We start from the raw sequence: 16,371 nt of genomic DNA, 5'->3' as shown, positions 1-16,371 counted from the left end.
TAAGCCCTTTTTAAATGGTCTACACATTTGTGCAATATATATACACATTATTTTATTAACTTGGATCAGGTGTAGCTTGTTGTATACATGTGAAATCGCTTGTGAACCTAAAACAAGACTGTTTTCCTAGAGACAGCACTCTTAGATACCACCAAATAGGTAAGACTTACATTTATTATTAAAAAAAAAATAATTATAGTGTTTATACAAATATTTATATTCTGGTTTAAACTCATCCTTTAAAATAACAATGAACGTATGTTTAATGAAAGAATGTATATAATAATGTAGAGCCAGAGAGACTTTTCTTAATTTCCTTAAAACTATCTCCTAGATTAAAGCTTGTCTTTTGGTTAAGGGCGAAGATGAAGAAGGTAAAGCCAAAACTCTAATCCAGATTGCCTCTCAGAACAATCCTTTACACGCCCATTTTTCTTTTTCTATTCTCCTTCTGTTTACAACAGGCAAGGGAAAGAATAATGAGAAGTATTAGACATTTTCCCCATGAGGGAATGAATGTCGCCATATAACTCAGCAGGGCGTCTGGGAATTCTGCTTTTCTGGAGTTCCAGAAGTTTGGAAATGTAGTTCAGAAATTATCAGAATTAAATATGGAACAAAAGTGATGAGCAGCAAGCGCGATCCACAAAAAATGTCCATTTCCTTAATGAATTGTTTCAGTCCCGCTATCAACGAAGGAATGCGTTAACTGCACAGGCTGTAATAGAAACAAGAGAAACTTCTTTTTTTAGTGGTGTGCACAGCTGCCAAACTTTTTATCGCATCACAGACATTCCCCACGAGTTGTGTATATCCTGCGTGCTTGAGCTTTCTTATCGCTGAACATCGCAGTCTGCATTGCGCTACATACTGCTCAGCTGCTTCCCCTTCGTAGAGGCTCATATATCGCGCGCTTTGCCTTGTGCGAGGATGAGGTTAACAGTCTTTTAGTTGCTGCCTGATTTGCTCCTACTTCTCCTAACTTCTCGGTGTAGTTAGTTGCATTTGTTCTTAATGAGCGTACTAGTTGTATTTAGTTTATCTGGGACAAGCTAATTAATTTAATTAATTTAACTATTTAGCTGGGACAAGCACATGATCCCCCCGACTGTACATCTTTGCTCAGTGCTCTCCATGAAAGCCAAATGCTATCAGAAAAGAATTGCTGTTCCCCTTCTTCAGTTACACTACCCCATTTCTTCTGTCTTATCCCTTTCCAAAGCTGTATATTCTTAATTTTTCCGGAATGTTTTTTCTATGTGCATTCGGATTTTGGTCACTCTGCTTCCTCAGGCATTGTTTTCTCTCCTGGCTTGATCTTCCATCTTCCCCTTATGTTCTTGATACACCCTAAATAATTCAAGGTACACTTTATGAGACCCACTGCTGTATGCTGTGACAATAATGAAACATGAGCACATAAGACATATTCCCTCTGTGCATATTTCATATGCACGTATGCAAAAGGTAGAATATTGCTCTTCCCTCTTAAACATCGGCGAGGAACGGTGAGCTGGGCAAACGGTGGTAAAGGTTCTCTGGAAAAGTGACTAGGACTTGGTCCTGAGGTTTTTGTTTTCTCAAGGGATATATATACACTGCACTGCAGTTCTGTTGCCACCTAACATAATCCTTTGCACCACAGCTGAAGGAGAATGTTCCAAGGCAGAATCCAAGTTTCTCCTTCACGCACGCTTACGTTGTTTTATCTATTGGCATTCATCTGAGAGATGACCCAGGGGATAAAATGAAGTGTGTGCAGAGGCCCATCTTCCTTCAGTGTTGCAAAAAGCTTGTTTTTCTTCAGGATTGGAGGTCCATCTCTGGGCGTACATTGCCTAGAGCTTTACTTTATTGGTGCACTTTGTTTTGCTTTCTATTCTTACAGTCTTTCAGGCTTTCCTGGAAATAGTGCCTGGAGACCTTTCCCTTCTGGACACTGCTGCTACCCTCCCCCACAGTATCAGCACATCAACCCTGCCAGCTCCAGCTTTAAGAATGCAATGTTCTCGGGAGTCGACAAGAACATAATTTGCAGTGGCATTTCATTGACATACCCTGCACCCCAAGGGTCAGGGTAGCAGCCTGCAACAATGTGGCCTACAGAAAAGCCAGTAAGTTGCTTTGCAAAATCAGTAGTGTGCGAATAGCCATCCACTCTCTTCCCTCTTGCTTCTGCTCTGTCTCCAAAACGTGGAGTTCCCATCTGTCAGTGTTTCTCTGGGGCACCTTTTTTCTCCATGTAACCTTTCCCACTGTTTTCTTTGGCAGCACTCACCAGAGGTCTCTTACACCATTAGGGCAACTTGAGGTGGACAGGATCTCCCTTATTTTATTCACACTCGTCATTCTTTGAAGAAATCTCTGGGCATCTCTTTTCATAAGGGAAAACTTCTTGAGCAAGCAGCAGGTAGCTGTCATGTACATGCCTTGCCTGGAGGTTAGAGAATTAGCTCAGTAGAGCCTGAGATGTGAAATTCAATACAATTTGACTGCCTAAACCCATTCTGTTTCTTTTAAAATCCTAACATTCACTTCTTTTAAAATCTTAACTTTCACTTGTGACATATTTATTTATTTTATGCTAGGTAATCACCTGGACAAGGGCCTTTAAAAGACATTATTGGGGGAAACCTAAAAAGCTCTGTCTCTAGGCCTGGGATTAGGGCTGTTGCACAGTGAGCCTTTTAAACCCTCTCATCCATCCTGGTCATCTTTTGAAAAACACAGCCTGACCAACGCATGGTTAAAAGAGCAACCCAAGCCCAGGGACCAGTTTCTGTTTCCAAATCTTTGGGTGAGTTGTAATAACTGCAGCTACATCAGCGTTGTTGTGGGTGCTTGAAACCTCAGCTACTGGTCCTGGCTTTGAGCTGAAGAGCAGTATAGGCTTATTGGGTTAGTGCTCCTAGCCCCTTTTAAGTGCAAACAGATTAGTTTAGACTGTACTGGTAATGGCTTAGCCTGGTTGTGCAATATAGTGATGGTTTTCATGCTTTCATATTCTGCTTCTCATCACATCGAAGCAGCAGGAATTTACTGCTGGGAGCAGCTGTGACATATTTCTTTCTTAAACTGCTACAGCTGTTTCCCAAGCAAACTGAGGAGCTTGGCACTGACACCCCTGTACTTTTCCACTCACACAGCCTTTGAAGAGGAAGGTCAGACTCTGTTAATAAGCCTCTAGACCTCTGAGGGCTGAGGGACTTCCTTGCCCATTAGAGAAAAGGCATCCTGGCCTGAGCAAATGGGCTTGCTGTGTGGATGAACAACAGGTGTAGTGTTAGGCTCTGGTCTCAGTCCCAGGTCTTAAATACCAACGTGCAATCCAGAATCACTTCTGGCTTAAGTCACTTGACATTAACTCTTCTTGCCCTACCATTGTGACAAAGACTGAGCAGCTTTTAGTGGTAAAGCCAGCTCTGGAAAATGAGCACGGACTGTGCAAGTACCAGGAAAATTATGGAGCTTGCCCCTAGAGCAATTGCAGCCATCACCATAGCTGAAAGATTGCTGTTGTAGCCTTGCGGAGGCAATGCAGCAGTCAGGGGCAGGTTTACGTCTCTAGGATTCAAGTCTTACTCCTAAAATCTGTACTCAGCATAGATTGCACAGGAGATTTTGCTGCTCTGGGTTGCCTGTAGCTCCCTGGGAACTCCCCAGGAAAGCACAGGGCAATGGGGCAGTGTGGTGACAGCCAGGCAGGACACTGGTAATGTTGGCACAACAGCTCTGTATGTAGTATAGAGAAATATTCTGCCTTTTCATCTGAATGATTGATTCTCTCTGTCACCCCTTCTAACCCAAGAGAGGCAAAACAATCCAGAAGAGAGACTGAATTGCTGAGCATTTGTTGAAAATAAGAGTGAAGCTAATAATTACTTCAAACTCAGCTTAGGAGTAAATAGCAGTAATCAAATGAGATGGGGATAGAATAGAGCCCTGTGCCTATAAAGGGACAATATGAAAAGAATAACAGGGGCTTTATACCATCATCATAATCAAATTGAATGAGTGCACATTAGCCATCACATTGATGTTAATAAGAAGTGAAATCTTTTTTTTTTTCTGGATGTAGATTAACTAACGAGTAAATCCCATGCATTAGTAATAGTGGAAATACTTTGTTTAAGCCAAAGAAATCAGAAACCGTAGCTCTCTACCACCCATCCTCACGAAGAAACTCAGCAGCAAAGGCTTTTCAGCCAGCATGGAGCAAGGCTGCACGCAGGGCAGCTCTCAGCATCGTCCAGCCCTCCAGCGGCATTCACAGGCTGACGCAGCAGCCAGCTGCCCATCCAGCTCTCCCAAGGCTTGGCGAGGCCGCCAGGGTCACCACAACGCGAAACCCCAGCGAGTTGTTCTGCACGGTCACTTGGGAAGTGCGGGTTACAGTAGCGGGGAAGGCAGAGCGCTGCAAGAGGAGCTACAAGTATTTGAGCCCACAGGGGTGTAAATCTCTCCCTCTCTCCAGTCAGTGGCTGCTCTAACTGCTTTGGGACAGCAGCCAGCTGGATATTGCATAGCTGTACTCCTGTCGGGGCCTGGGTGCTAGGCCTCTTTCCAAAGCCTGGCAATTAAACCAGGAAAACATTCAGCTGGGGGATAATTTAAAACTTTAACTGTAGTGCTAACCAGAACAGGAAATGCCATCGTTTAACAGGATTGGCAATGGCCGGTCGCTGCTGCTCGCCCTACAACGAAGGGAGAAGCGTGGAGCAAAGTGTAATGCTGGGCATAAATCTCTGCCCCCCGTGAAACAAGATGCGCTCTTGTAGACGTTTTACTGGGTAATTTCAGCCTAATTGTAAAGAAGGAGAAACAAAGAGGGCTCTCCACCGTTCCCCCAGGCAAGTGGTCGCCCATCTGATGAGCACTTGCGGGGGCTCACCGAGGGTGAGCAGGGTGCTGCCGGTCAGCAGCTGGAGCAGGATTGCCACCCGCCAGTTATCTGACAGGAGGTGCACTGCTCAGGGCAAGGACAAGGGGAGAGGAGGTGTTTGGGGAAGAATCTCTGTCACGACATGCCAGCCCGAAGGTGCAGCAGGGATGGGCTGTGCTCACTGAAGTGAACGCACAGACTGCCCATGGCTGTCGCTCATTTCTGACAGGGTTTCAATGCGATGTTTTAGCATGCTGGTAGACTTCAGACCGCAGGCACATCCGTTCATTTCTGATGGATCCTTCTGGCTTGTGAAGAAGCATGGAGTGGTTGTAAAGTGTCTGTACGCATGTAGTCCAAGGAAGTCCTGCTGAACTTTGCTTTGAACACTGCTCTGCTATGAAGCGGTACTGGTATCCCTACTGGAGCAACGGCTGCAGCCCAGGTCTTCCCTGGATGTGTTCTTACCGAGAATATTATATTGTTCTTTAAGCTCTTTGCTCTAATGAATATTTAACTGTTTTATCCAGACTGTTTCATTCAATCTCCTCTAGCAGCAGGAAGTGGCAGTGCTAAATGGCCAGGGAAGGCTTTGAGGAGGAAGGAGGTAGTGTAAGTAGCAGCCGTGCAGAAACATAGCTGGAAGCTACTCCTGCTTTCTCAGAATAATATTTTTTTTCTTTTCCCCTCTGCTTTCTGTTCCTTCCTCAATCTACTGTTTCAGCAGAGCTTGACGCGTATAGTGTGTGGTGGAAGGAAGAGGGAAAAGCAAGGGAGAGCTCTTGCCCTTGCCCTCGCTGCTCTGAATTACTAACTGCTCACTGAAGCTCAGCCGGGTTTGGAGTGCTGGGGCCCTGCCACACTCTGAGTGGTTTTATGCCTAGTTTTGCAAGACAGGAGTGATGTGACATGGGCATTGCTGTCTAGAAGAGGATGCAACTGTGAATGTTTATGGCAGTCTAGAAGGCAGCAGCACAATCCATGAGCACTCAAGCTCCAGCCTTTGTGCTTGTATTTCTTGCTGGGGAGGCTAGGCTGTTCCCTGGTCTGTCAACCAGTGTCTGTGAATGCCATTCTTGAGCATCTATTTCTCTCTGTGAAACATATGAAACTGTGGGCTCAGGACCAGGACTCACTAGGCAGCCAGATGTCTGAAAGTTATGCCTTACAAGGCTGAACCTAATTCGCCTTTAGGAATTAAACCCTTAGGTATTTCTTGTATACAGTACTGTTTACAATCCAGCAAGTACGATTAACTCAGGTCTCAGTATCTATAGATAAATAATGCTTTTCATTTGCTTAAATCCCTCTACAAGGGCTCGCCTGTTTGAGAACTCGTCAATAAGGCTGGCAGGGTGACTGCTGTATGTTCCTAATCCTTTAACCATTTGTTTACAAACAACAGTTGGGTGTCTGTGCTGTGCAAATTGGTCAATAAGAGGAGAAGTTAACAAAAGGCACATAGAAGAGGATTCAATTTTGACTGTTTATTTTTCAATTTCTAAGAAAATGAGCGATAATTCTTGTTTTTTTTTCAGGAATTTATATGCCTTAGTATTTGTTGTCAATTCCTTGGCGTTCCTTTTTGAGAGACTTGCAGTGGGTGCTGTGCTGTCAGAGTCTGAGTCGGAGAGATTGGGGTGAGACGAAAACATCTGTTCCGTACTTGGGGATATCTTGAGTGGAAAAATCTCACAAATTTGATTTAACATCACTAATGTGATTTTAGTTTTAAAGCAGTCTGTACAGATAGTTTCATTTGTGCACAATCACTCCCACACCTTGGCGAGCAGGCCAGGTTCAGCCTAACCACATTTTGCAAGGCGACTCGCAGCACAGATTTGAGCGCCTTCTGTCATGCAGCACATCCCTGTATGTCTGTGCAAGTCAGGACTCCAGCCATTTAACATAGATATTGGACTGCACTGTTTGATATCAGTAGTGTATTTAAACTGCAGTTAAATTAGATTAAATCATCATTCATATACGCGCTCTTCTGTCACATCTTGGTGGTAACTATTAATTTAGTAAAATTTGGTTAAATGCACATAAAAATCATCTTATCCTGAAGGAAAATAATAGTGGAAACCATTGATTTTCAAAAATAGCTTGATTTTGTTTGATAGCTATTTAGAGTACCAAGTTGTAATAGATATGAGCATTGTCTCTGTGGGAAGATGCCTGAGAGCATGTTCAAAGGTACAGGTTTAAAAAACAAAATAAAACACACAAACCCACAGTAGTACCTTGAATTTAATAGCCTATAATATTCTTTAGTGAGACTCTGTAAATGCAATAACTGTTGCTACATGCTTTTTGGTTATTTTTCTAGAATACTGTAGTGTTTTTATAAGATTGTTTAGACAGATGTTCTTCCTTTTTTGTACAAGAACTATTTGCTGTTTTGAGGCTCAGAGATATTCCTTCTGATGTTGAATTGACATCTGGTCTCTGTGGCAGGATGTTTGCAGGTAGAATTGCCGTGGAAATGCAGCAGTTGGATGATTTAAGTACACAAAGTTTTAGAATTGCGGCAGACAATACATTTAGAAAAACATAAATCCTGACCTGTATTAAATGTACCTCCTAGTGAGTGTGAGAATTTAGGGAATTTTAAGATCAGGTTTTCTCTTAGATGTTCCTGCTGCATCTTGAAAGCAAAAGGACAGATTAATCTGATTATGAATACGACAGTTCTTGAGAATCTGAATGCTTATACAATGATTTTCCTCTGAGAGACTCAAGTCACAGACTAATTGGAGAATCCCTAAAACCAGAGGGAGCAGTATTAGATACCAATACTTTCAGATGCCTGGTCGTGAGACTGCTCTCTCACGGCTGGTCAGTCCGTTTGCAGGGATGGATGAGCATGGGAGAGGTCACAGCAGTGCTTGTCCTCGCTGCCCTGTTCCGCTGGGATGTCGCAGCAGGATAAAGGGACAGACATTCATCGCTTCAAAGAACGCTTTTGTATTCAAATCAGTCAGCATCAACAAATACTGAGCTGATTATCTGTGGTATCTATTGACCATTAATTACACTGTTTTCACCCTTCCTTCTTCAGATATTCAAAGTTTTACACTACAGAACCTGTCTCTTTCCAAAATGCAGAGTTCCCATACTTCTGTCCAGAATATCCACAAGAATATCCACTGTGGTTGTGTCAGGGTCACTGTGCACACATTGTGTCAGACTGAGCACGTTCAGTTTTCATCCACTCCAACCAGAATACCAGCCACCCAGGAAGATAGCCAAAGCCCTCCTCTTACATCCAGGATGGCTGGACAGACATGTCCAGAGTAACTTGGACACACGGCAGCCAAAGACCGTTCTGTGAGAGAAGCAACGTGGCTTCCTTGAGCTGTTCAAACCTCTTTACACGGACTGCCTGCAGTCAGAGAAGAGAAATTATGCTGTGCTTTTCTGTAAAGACTGGTGCTACTATTCTTTCACCGCAAATAAGGCTACTGCCTCTCCTGTATCTCGCGTTCCAGCAGAAGAGGAGATCCCTTTAGCTGCTATGGGAGGGCTTGTTTCCCTGTGGTCTCAGCCCCCTGGATATTGCAGTCCACTTGCACCTAGACCAGGTGCAAAGCACCCTCAGTCCCCTCAGATGGCTGTTTGCATAAGGTATAAAGTCTGTTACAATCATTCGTCTTTCCTTTTGGTGATTATGAGTTCCTATTCAAGTTTTGTCAATTTAGGAGCAAATGAAAGAGAAGCGAATGAACCTTTGCTGCCAGTAGAAGAGGACAAAGGAAATGCAGTGTTGAATTACCCAATGTGTAGTGGCAAATGCTGTCAGAAAAATAAGGTGCGTGTCTGTTGTAACCTAAGAATCTGCCTAGCTCTGGTGCAAGAACAGGATGTTGATGCTCTGTGTTTGCAGATTTCCTGTCTGAGCAAAATTAAACCCTTTACCTGTGTGTGCTGCTGGTTTTATCTTTGACAGGATAGTTCCCTGCAGAATTCCTGTTCTTACTGGGTTTACTGGTGTTTGTGATTCTCAGTTTGAATGTATAACTGGGTAGCAGGCTGTCTTCCTATTTCAAAATGCTGAATGCTAACAGAAGATGAGACTACTCGTTAATGAGTTTTGTATTCACTGGATAGTTTTCACTGTGGAACCTCATTATTTCAAGTCATATAGTTGTCCTCTAATAGGAATTATTATACTGAATCCTATTTCTTTCATGTGAATTTCCATAGGTGCACCATTTTAAGGCACTATTTTGGGTATGAGACAATTCAAATGAAAGAGTGCTATTTAAATTCAGTGCTTCTTAAGGACAGAGAATCCCTTTTCAAATCGTTCCTAGTCAATCAGCTAAAAGCCTCAATTTTTTTTTTTCTAATTTAATGGTGGCTCCAAAGAGTTAACTACATTCCTCTGGAGCAATGCCACTGAGACAAATTAGATATTCCAAGCAGAAGCAGGTTCATTGTGTAGTTTGCACATGTGAGACAGTATTATTCATGGTGATTTTATCAAGAAAAGATACTGAACTTCTCAGAAAATAGTATGTATTGGGCTAAGTCGTGCAATTCTCATTCCTGCTTGTGAACATTTGCACAAATAGACCCATTGACTTTCCAGTGAAAGTGTCTCATTATGATCATTCCTATTACAGTGATCATTATGTGATTTGAAATAATAAAGCACCACAGCCTCATTGACTTCAGTGACACTACTTGGTCCACCAGCATGAGTAAGGGCTGTGCAATGTAGTTAAGAAGATCTTAATAACAAAACCTCTGTTACCAAGTTAAATATAAGCCCCACCACGGCCCTGCCATGGAATAGTCACAAAACTGAGCGGGCACACCACTACTCCCCCACACTCATCCCCCTCCGGTTTTTCTTTCGGAACAAAACCAGCTGTAACTAGAGGCTGAGTTTTGCAAACTGAAAAGAGCTTGTAGCAAAAAGAACAAAGGTGCTAGTGTGCAGAAGCCACCCTGCAAAGAATGTTGGCAGGGGACGAAGCCAGACCCTTCCACTACTGTAACCTTAGACTATCATTTGTTGATGTTGATGTATTCCTAATAAGTGAGGAAAAGAGAACACAAGGAGAAAGGGAGATGGAGAACTTAAGACCTTCTGGAGACTAAGCTTTTTGCATTTTTATGGAGCCTGGCAAGGTAGAAAGAACTCTTTATTGAGTGATAATAGCATACACTGCACAATTTACCCTTATGGGTAAATGCCATAATTTGCAGCCTTTTTGTTTTACAGAAGTGAAACCAGTAAAGCAAAAATGCTCTGTTAGTCAAGTCCAAAGTGCAGACAGGTATGGAACCGTGGCTCTGGTTCCTGAGGGAGCTGGTGCTTCCTCACAGAGTGAGCTGTTTAGCTAACAGATGAAGTGGTGTGATGTGGAGCACAGCAGAGCATTACTTCAGTGTGAAAACGCTATGGAGTTTGGGCTTTCCTTGCATGCTAGGAAGGAGTCTCAGTGAAGAGAAAACACCATTTTAGTAGTAATACTCCTGTCTAGGGAGGCAGAGCCTGATGGATGGATTAGTCTGTGCTCTTGGGCTGAAGTGTTATTTTTTCTTTTTGTTATAGCAAAGGAAAAAAAATCTCTTAGACATCCTCTAATGCATGAAGAAATCACACAAGGGTCCATAAGCAGTCATTTTCTATCTGAGGATCTCTAACCATCTCAGAAGTATGCAGTGTCTTTATGTCCATTTGGCAAACAAATTGAGACAGAGAGGAGTTGTGGCAAAGCCATGACCAGCACACGAATTTGCTGGCTCTTTCTCTCTTCCACCAGAACATAGCATTAAAAGGAGTTTTCTATGCCAGTTTTACAGTAGCCTTTGACTTCAAATGGATGAGGTGGAAATCACAGCTGCAGTGAAGTCAACAGCAATTTTGTCCCTCGCTGCAGTGTCCCCGTTAAGTAGCAGATATTGTAAAAATATTTCACAGCCATCAACTCTGTATGAATTATCAGCAGCTGTCAGTTTTTTATGCTGAAAGATAAAGGCCAGTAAAAGCCATGGTATCTTTTTAAGTTATAATGCTATAAGGATGAAAAATTCAGTCCATTCCAAGGGTTAAACCCAAGCTTCTTCTCTAAAGTTTCTATGGCAACTAGATGCAATCTATACTGATATTGTAGTTAATGAAATGTTTCTTCCAGACCAACAGGGCAACACGTAGCATTCGGTAATGAGGGATGTCTTTGGGGAAAGAACAGTGGCATCAAAGCTGCCTTCTAGCAAACTATATTGCATGCTAAAAGCCTGGGGTAAAGTGTGTCCTGACATCCAAATTCCCTTCTGTTTATTCATAGTGCTTCCTTCATGTCTGCTCTGATGAAAAGAAACTCTGGTAATAAGAACATTAACTGAGAAGGAAGAGAGTAAGGAAAGAAAAAATATATGATCACTTTCGGTAATGCTACTGAAACTCAGCCTATCATTTTTAATTGTCATAATCTTTTTGTGAAGAAGCTTGTAGATATTTTTGCTTGAAAGAGATTTAATTTTCCTTATAAATGGAATAGCTAAATGTGGACATTTTATGTCAACATAATGTATCATATCTGTATGTGTGTGTATGAATCATATTGATATAGATTAAGTCTCTCCGCTCATCTTGACTTCTCAGAAGCTGCAAGCTTTGCTAGCCTCAATGCAAAACCCAAAACACACATTTTCAGCCTAGATTCATCCCATCAGATAAAAGACAATGATAAGAGGTTTAAAAGTCTGTGCAGGTGTATCTGAGAGACGGAGGTAGCAATTCAGGCCCAGCGTTCTGCACCTGAGTGGTGACACAAACTCCCCTGGTGCCCCCTGGTCCCTTATGGCAGGATCCTCTGCTGCCTGTTCCTTCCCCGTGCGCTGGGGCAGAGCCCTTCCGCTGATGCACGGGTCAGGGGCAGCGCTTAGGAACTGTATGGCGGCTTTTTTCCCTGCATGAGAAGATCTCTTCCCACCTCTGCTCTGGGGCAAGACTGCTTAGTCACCTTTCTGAAGCTGTAGACTTGCTTACAGACTTGCAAAAAAATCTTACAAATAAATAAGTAAATATAACCACAGCTCTCTTACTTTGGGTGTCCAGGTTTAAGATGCTGGCCATTGAATTTCTATAAATCCTTTCCCCACACACAGGCCTTGAAGAACTGTATTAATAAACAATCCATCCACGCCTAATGGATACGTCCCGTCTGTCTTCAGTGTCACAGGAATGCTAGTGCATTTTCCTACCTTCTCTCACGGCATGAGAGAAAGTAGGAAAATATTCTCTCCCTGGTCAAAAAAACAGAAACAAAAACAGATGAGAGCTTTAATTTGCTGGGATGAAAATTTGTTGTTCTGTATGAATATGCTATGTTTATGTTGGGAGAGATACACGCTGTACCTACTGTGCTGTAGTAGTACTGCTGTTGTAGCTATGACAGCCTAAGGACATAATAAATAAATATATAAATAAAGCACACAAATTCTACTTCAAGGCTTGGAAATTGGCTCAGATGCTAAAATGCTGGTCTGCTGCTTCCAGTGCTGTCAACTGATCTAGTAAGAATAAGCATGCTTTTTCTTTCCACTTGCCTGGCATTGCTTTCAGATATGTGTGCAGAAAAAGAGAATAAAACAGGTTACGTGCAATAACAATTCTTATCCTGGAAATTGAAACGTATTATATTGGCTAAAGGGTTTCAGAAGTGTACTGAATAAAGACTTCAGAGCTTGGCCTTAGGGCTGTGAGGAGCAGGTTTGTGCTTGGCGCTCCCACCAAGAGGCAGACCTGAACCAGGCAGAGGGGCTGCAGATGTTGTGCCGTGATTTCTTAGCCATGAGGTAGATGCTTCTGTTCTGTTTCTGCTAAAGCATTGCTATATAGTGAGAAGGTGGTTTCCTTTTAGCTGGACCTGTCAAGGATCTCCAGTTTTGTAGGGTTGTCTCCATCTGGTATTAGACACTTTCATTTAGGCATCTGCATTTGAGGATTTTTAGTAAATCTAGTTTTAAGTGTATAAACTGTAAAAGAAACCCCCATGGCTGTACCCCTGTCTCTGTACCATTAAAATACAGTGGAAGATACTAAAAATATCTTTAGTGGAGTGCTGGATAAAAAGCAGTGTTTCCTAAGAAAATTAGCAATTTTTTATTTTTTTATTTTTTTACCTTCTCATTCTTGGAACATCATTAACAGCCTTAGGAAATAAAGAACTAGGTACCTTAAAATGTCCTTGTAAACTTTATACAGCCACTTAAAATGAAGCATGGTAGTAATTTATTTCCAAAAGGTTGAACTTAGTAAAAAAAAAAAAAAAAAAAAAAATGTCCCTTAGTGAGGATTTCCTTCTCCTTAGCCAGGTTATATTAAACTGTATAATGTGTATAATGCTTGGTCTCTGCTAAGCCTCGTGCACTCTGTCTCTTCTGTTGCTCTGATGTTCTCCTCTCTCCACTGACTACCAAATACACTAATAACTAAAGCATTTATATCTGAAGCGGTGTTAGATCCAGAAACTTTATTTTGGTGCGCAAGGATGATATTTGCCATTGTTTTAGCAGCTGAATAAGAAAATGTTTGCCAGCATTAAGCAAAGCCAGTGTTTTCAGCTTTCTCTGTATTTTGGAAACTGTTTGGGTCACTAAAATTGAAATGAAATGGTGCAGGCAGTAGTTGATATGCCCGAGAACAGGTTTTGTTGTTAAAAATGCTTTATATTAGTAATAGTCGTTTTCACTTGAGTTAGGTAGTATGCTGATGGAAGAGTTGAACACATCTTCCCCAAGGCTGTTCTAAAACTGTATTTTTCCAGCCTTCAGTTGTGTCAAATACAACATCTCAGTACAGATCTTTATCTGCTGTTATTTGTCTGAGGTTCAGAATAGTATTTTTGTTTGAGATTTCACCTCTGTAAAAACAAAACAAAACAGAGCACTGAACACGGTCCATCAGGGTCACAATGAAAACTTGTGTCATCAAAATCTCAATGTGCAACCCACAGGAAATTGGAGCCAGTAGAGCATTTTAGCAGGATAGATAGTCATTTTGGTGTTAGGGTGCTGCGTGTGTCAGCATGGCAGCTGTTGTGCTATGAAAAGTCCTCTGTGCATCGAGCCGAGGCACAAATAAAGCTGACCTAGAACCATGCTAAGATTGCTGTGGCCAAAGAAATGAGGCTCTTCTTCTTGAATAAGTCAATTTTGAGTTGAGCATGTGTTTTGCAGTAGTAGAGATTTCATGCAAACTTCATTTGGCAATTAGCCCATAAACGTTTGCTTTTTCCAAAACAGTCTCAGAGTAATTACTGTATATGAGCAGTGATCAGTTATCAGGTGAATTATGTATTGCAACAACAGAGAACATTTTCTTTGAGACAGATTATGACTTGCCATGCAAAGTGTTAGGAAGCTGAAGATGATGAATATGGGCATCCAGAACAGCTCAGGCTATTGGCTGAGGCTGGCGAGACCCTGTCCTCTCCCACCCTGCATGGGCCCTGGTGCTTGTGTGCCTGCATTAGTGAAATGTATTGTTTTCCATGGCAAAGGACCTGGAAAACCGTGGAATGAGAAGGCTTTTGCACCTTTGCACACTAGGTAAATCTAGTTATGCGGATGTATGTGTGCAGCTTTTGCTTGCCTTGCTTACTTGGTGCCTCCAAGGTCTCTTACAGTAACTTGGCTGGTGCAGAGCTACAAAAAATAGCCTTGTTGATTGGAGTTCAATCCAATCCTCCTTGGTATTTGACACCGTACAGATAGAAGATAGGCAATAGAAAATTCCTTGTTCAGTGTCTGCCCTTTCCTGTTCTTCACAAGACATTTTAGTACTATGGCTAAAGAAAAGATATCTTACAGCACAAAGAGGCAGGAACGGTGCCACAAAGCAACACTCACACAATCCCTGCCCCTTCTATGCCGTAGGAAAAGTATTGCATACTGACTGCAGTTTGTGATGTCCCATATTGTTAGTAGAAGTGACCTGTCCATACTCTTTCATTATTAATGTTTTTCCTGACTGAGCTGAAAGATTTTGGACTTCACGATTTTTTTCAGCGCATCATTCTCATCTCAGTGAATCAAGCACTATAATACTGTTAAAACTTATCATTTATCAAATGGGCACAGGACCGAATTCAGATCTAGTGTAAATGGATACAGAAAGATTACTGTACAGATTTTCTGGGTCACTCTGCTTGTCTTTTGGCAGTATAATGCTTCTTGTGAGCTGAGCCAATTGTGGCTGGCATTGCAGCTCTAGCAACATGGGATATTAGTGTATATTGTTTTACCACTGCACCTACAAACTCAGTGTACAGCAGCTTTGATGAATGTGATTGCAGAAATCCTGAGATGCCTGTAAGAGCACTGTAAGCACTATGATGGGGAAGGATTTTCTTCAAAATACTGCAGATGAAGTGTATATACAGGGAACTAAGTTTGGGTCCTGAGCTTTACTGCTTGTTCACTAAGCCAGAAGAGTTTGTGTGAGTTTTACATAGAGGACATGTTTGTATTTAAAAAAGGACACTGAGATACGTCTTGGAGGCAGAAGCATAGAGCAATGAAAACCAAATATAACGATGCTTCTCAGACACAGGGAGTCCTGTCATGATAGAAGGCCAGTTGAGGAAGGAGGCAAAGATGATTAAAATGAATAAATTGCAGCCAGGGAGCGGGCCCTCTCTTCCTCCTTACATGCTGCTCAGTCATCGTAGGTATGAAGGTCAAGGCTCTTCAGTATTCCTCCGCCTGTACTCAGTGCTGTAGCTAACTGTTTGTTTTACATGAGGAATTCTTTACTTCCCCAAATAAATAAAACTGTCTGTATTAGCTTTGTCTATCAAAAAGAACATGCACAGATTTGTGCAGATCTTGACCCTACAGGAAGCTGTAAAGATTTTTTTTCTTTTTATTTGTCATACTTACTGAATAAAAGATTTAATAAAATGAATTTAGATAGTGCCAGTTCCCATTAATTTAAGGAAACAATTCATTATCACTACTATGAAACTATAGGTATGCTTTCTATAATCCTTTCCCTAGAAAGACCACAGTGTGATGGCCTTCCTAATACCTGGGGGTGAAGGAGAAACCTCGTCTTGTCTTCCAGGGTTGTTATTTTATACTAGCTCCTTTCTTGTTGGACTGGAGTTGTCTTTTACTTGTCTAATCCTATTCCAAAGCAGGCATTGCACCAGGGCCGGCCCAAATGGGCAAGTAATTAACTGCGTATATAGTGGCTATCCTAGTCACCAGATAAAAGACCTCCAGCAGGTCCATGTGCTCTGACAGGCCTACCTCTTGCAAACCAGGCCTGGCGGCGCACCAGGCCGCGAGCTGGCACGTACTGTCATGGGGCTGAAACGAAACCCCATGAGAAGCTAGAGGCCTCGTACAACACTGTGCAGACACACAGCTGGCTGAAAGGTAGGAGAGACGTGATGTGACAGGAGCAAGTAGATTGCTCCTGCTGTCTTCAACGTGTGTTTGTAGTTTGAGTGTCGCGTTCC

This window comes from Anser cygnoides, chromosome 5, assembly GCF_040182565.1.
Source record: "Anser cygnoides isolate HZ-2024a breed goose chromosome 5, Taihu_goose_T2T_genome, whole genome shotgun sequence".
Classification (NCBI taxonomy): Eukaryota; Metazoa; Chordata; class Aves; order Anseriformes; family Anatidae; genus Anser; species Anser cygnoides.
Note: the sequence above shows the minus strand (reverse complement) of the source record.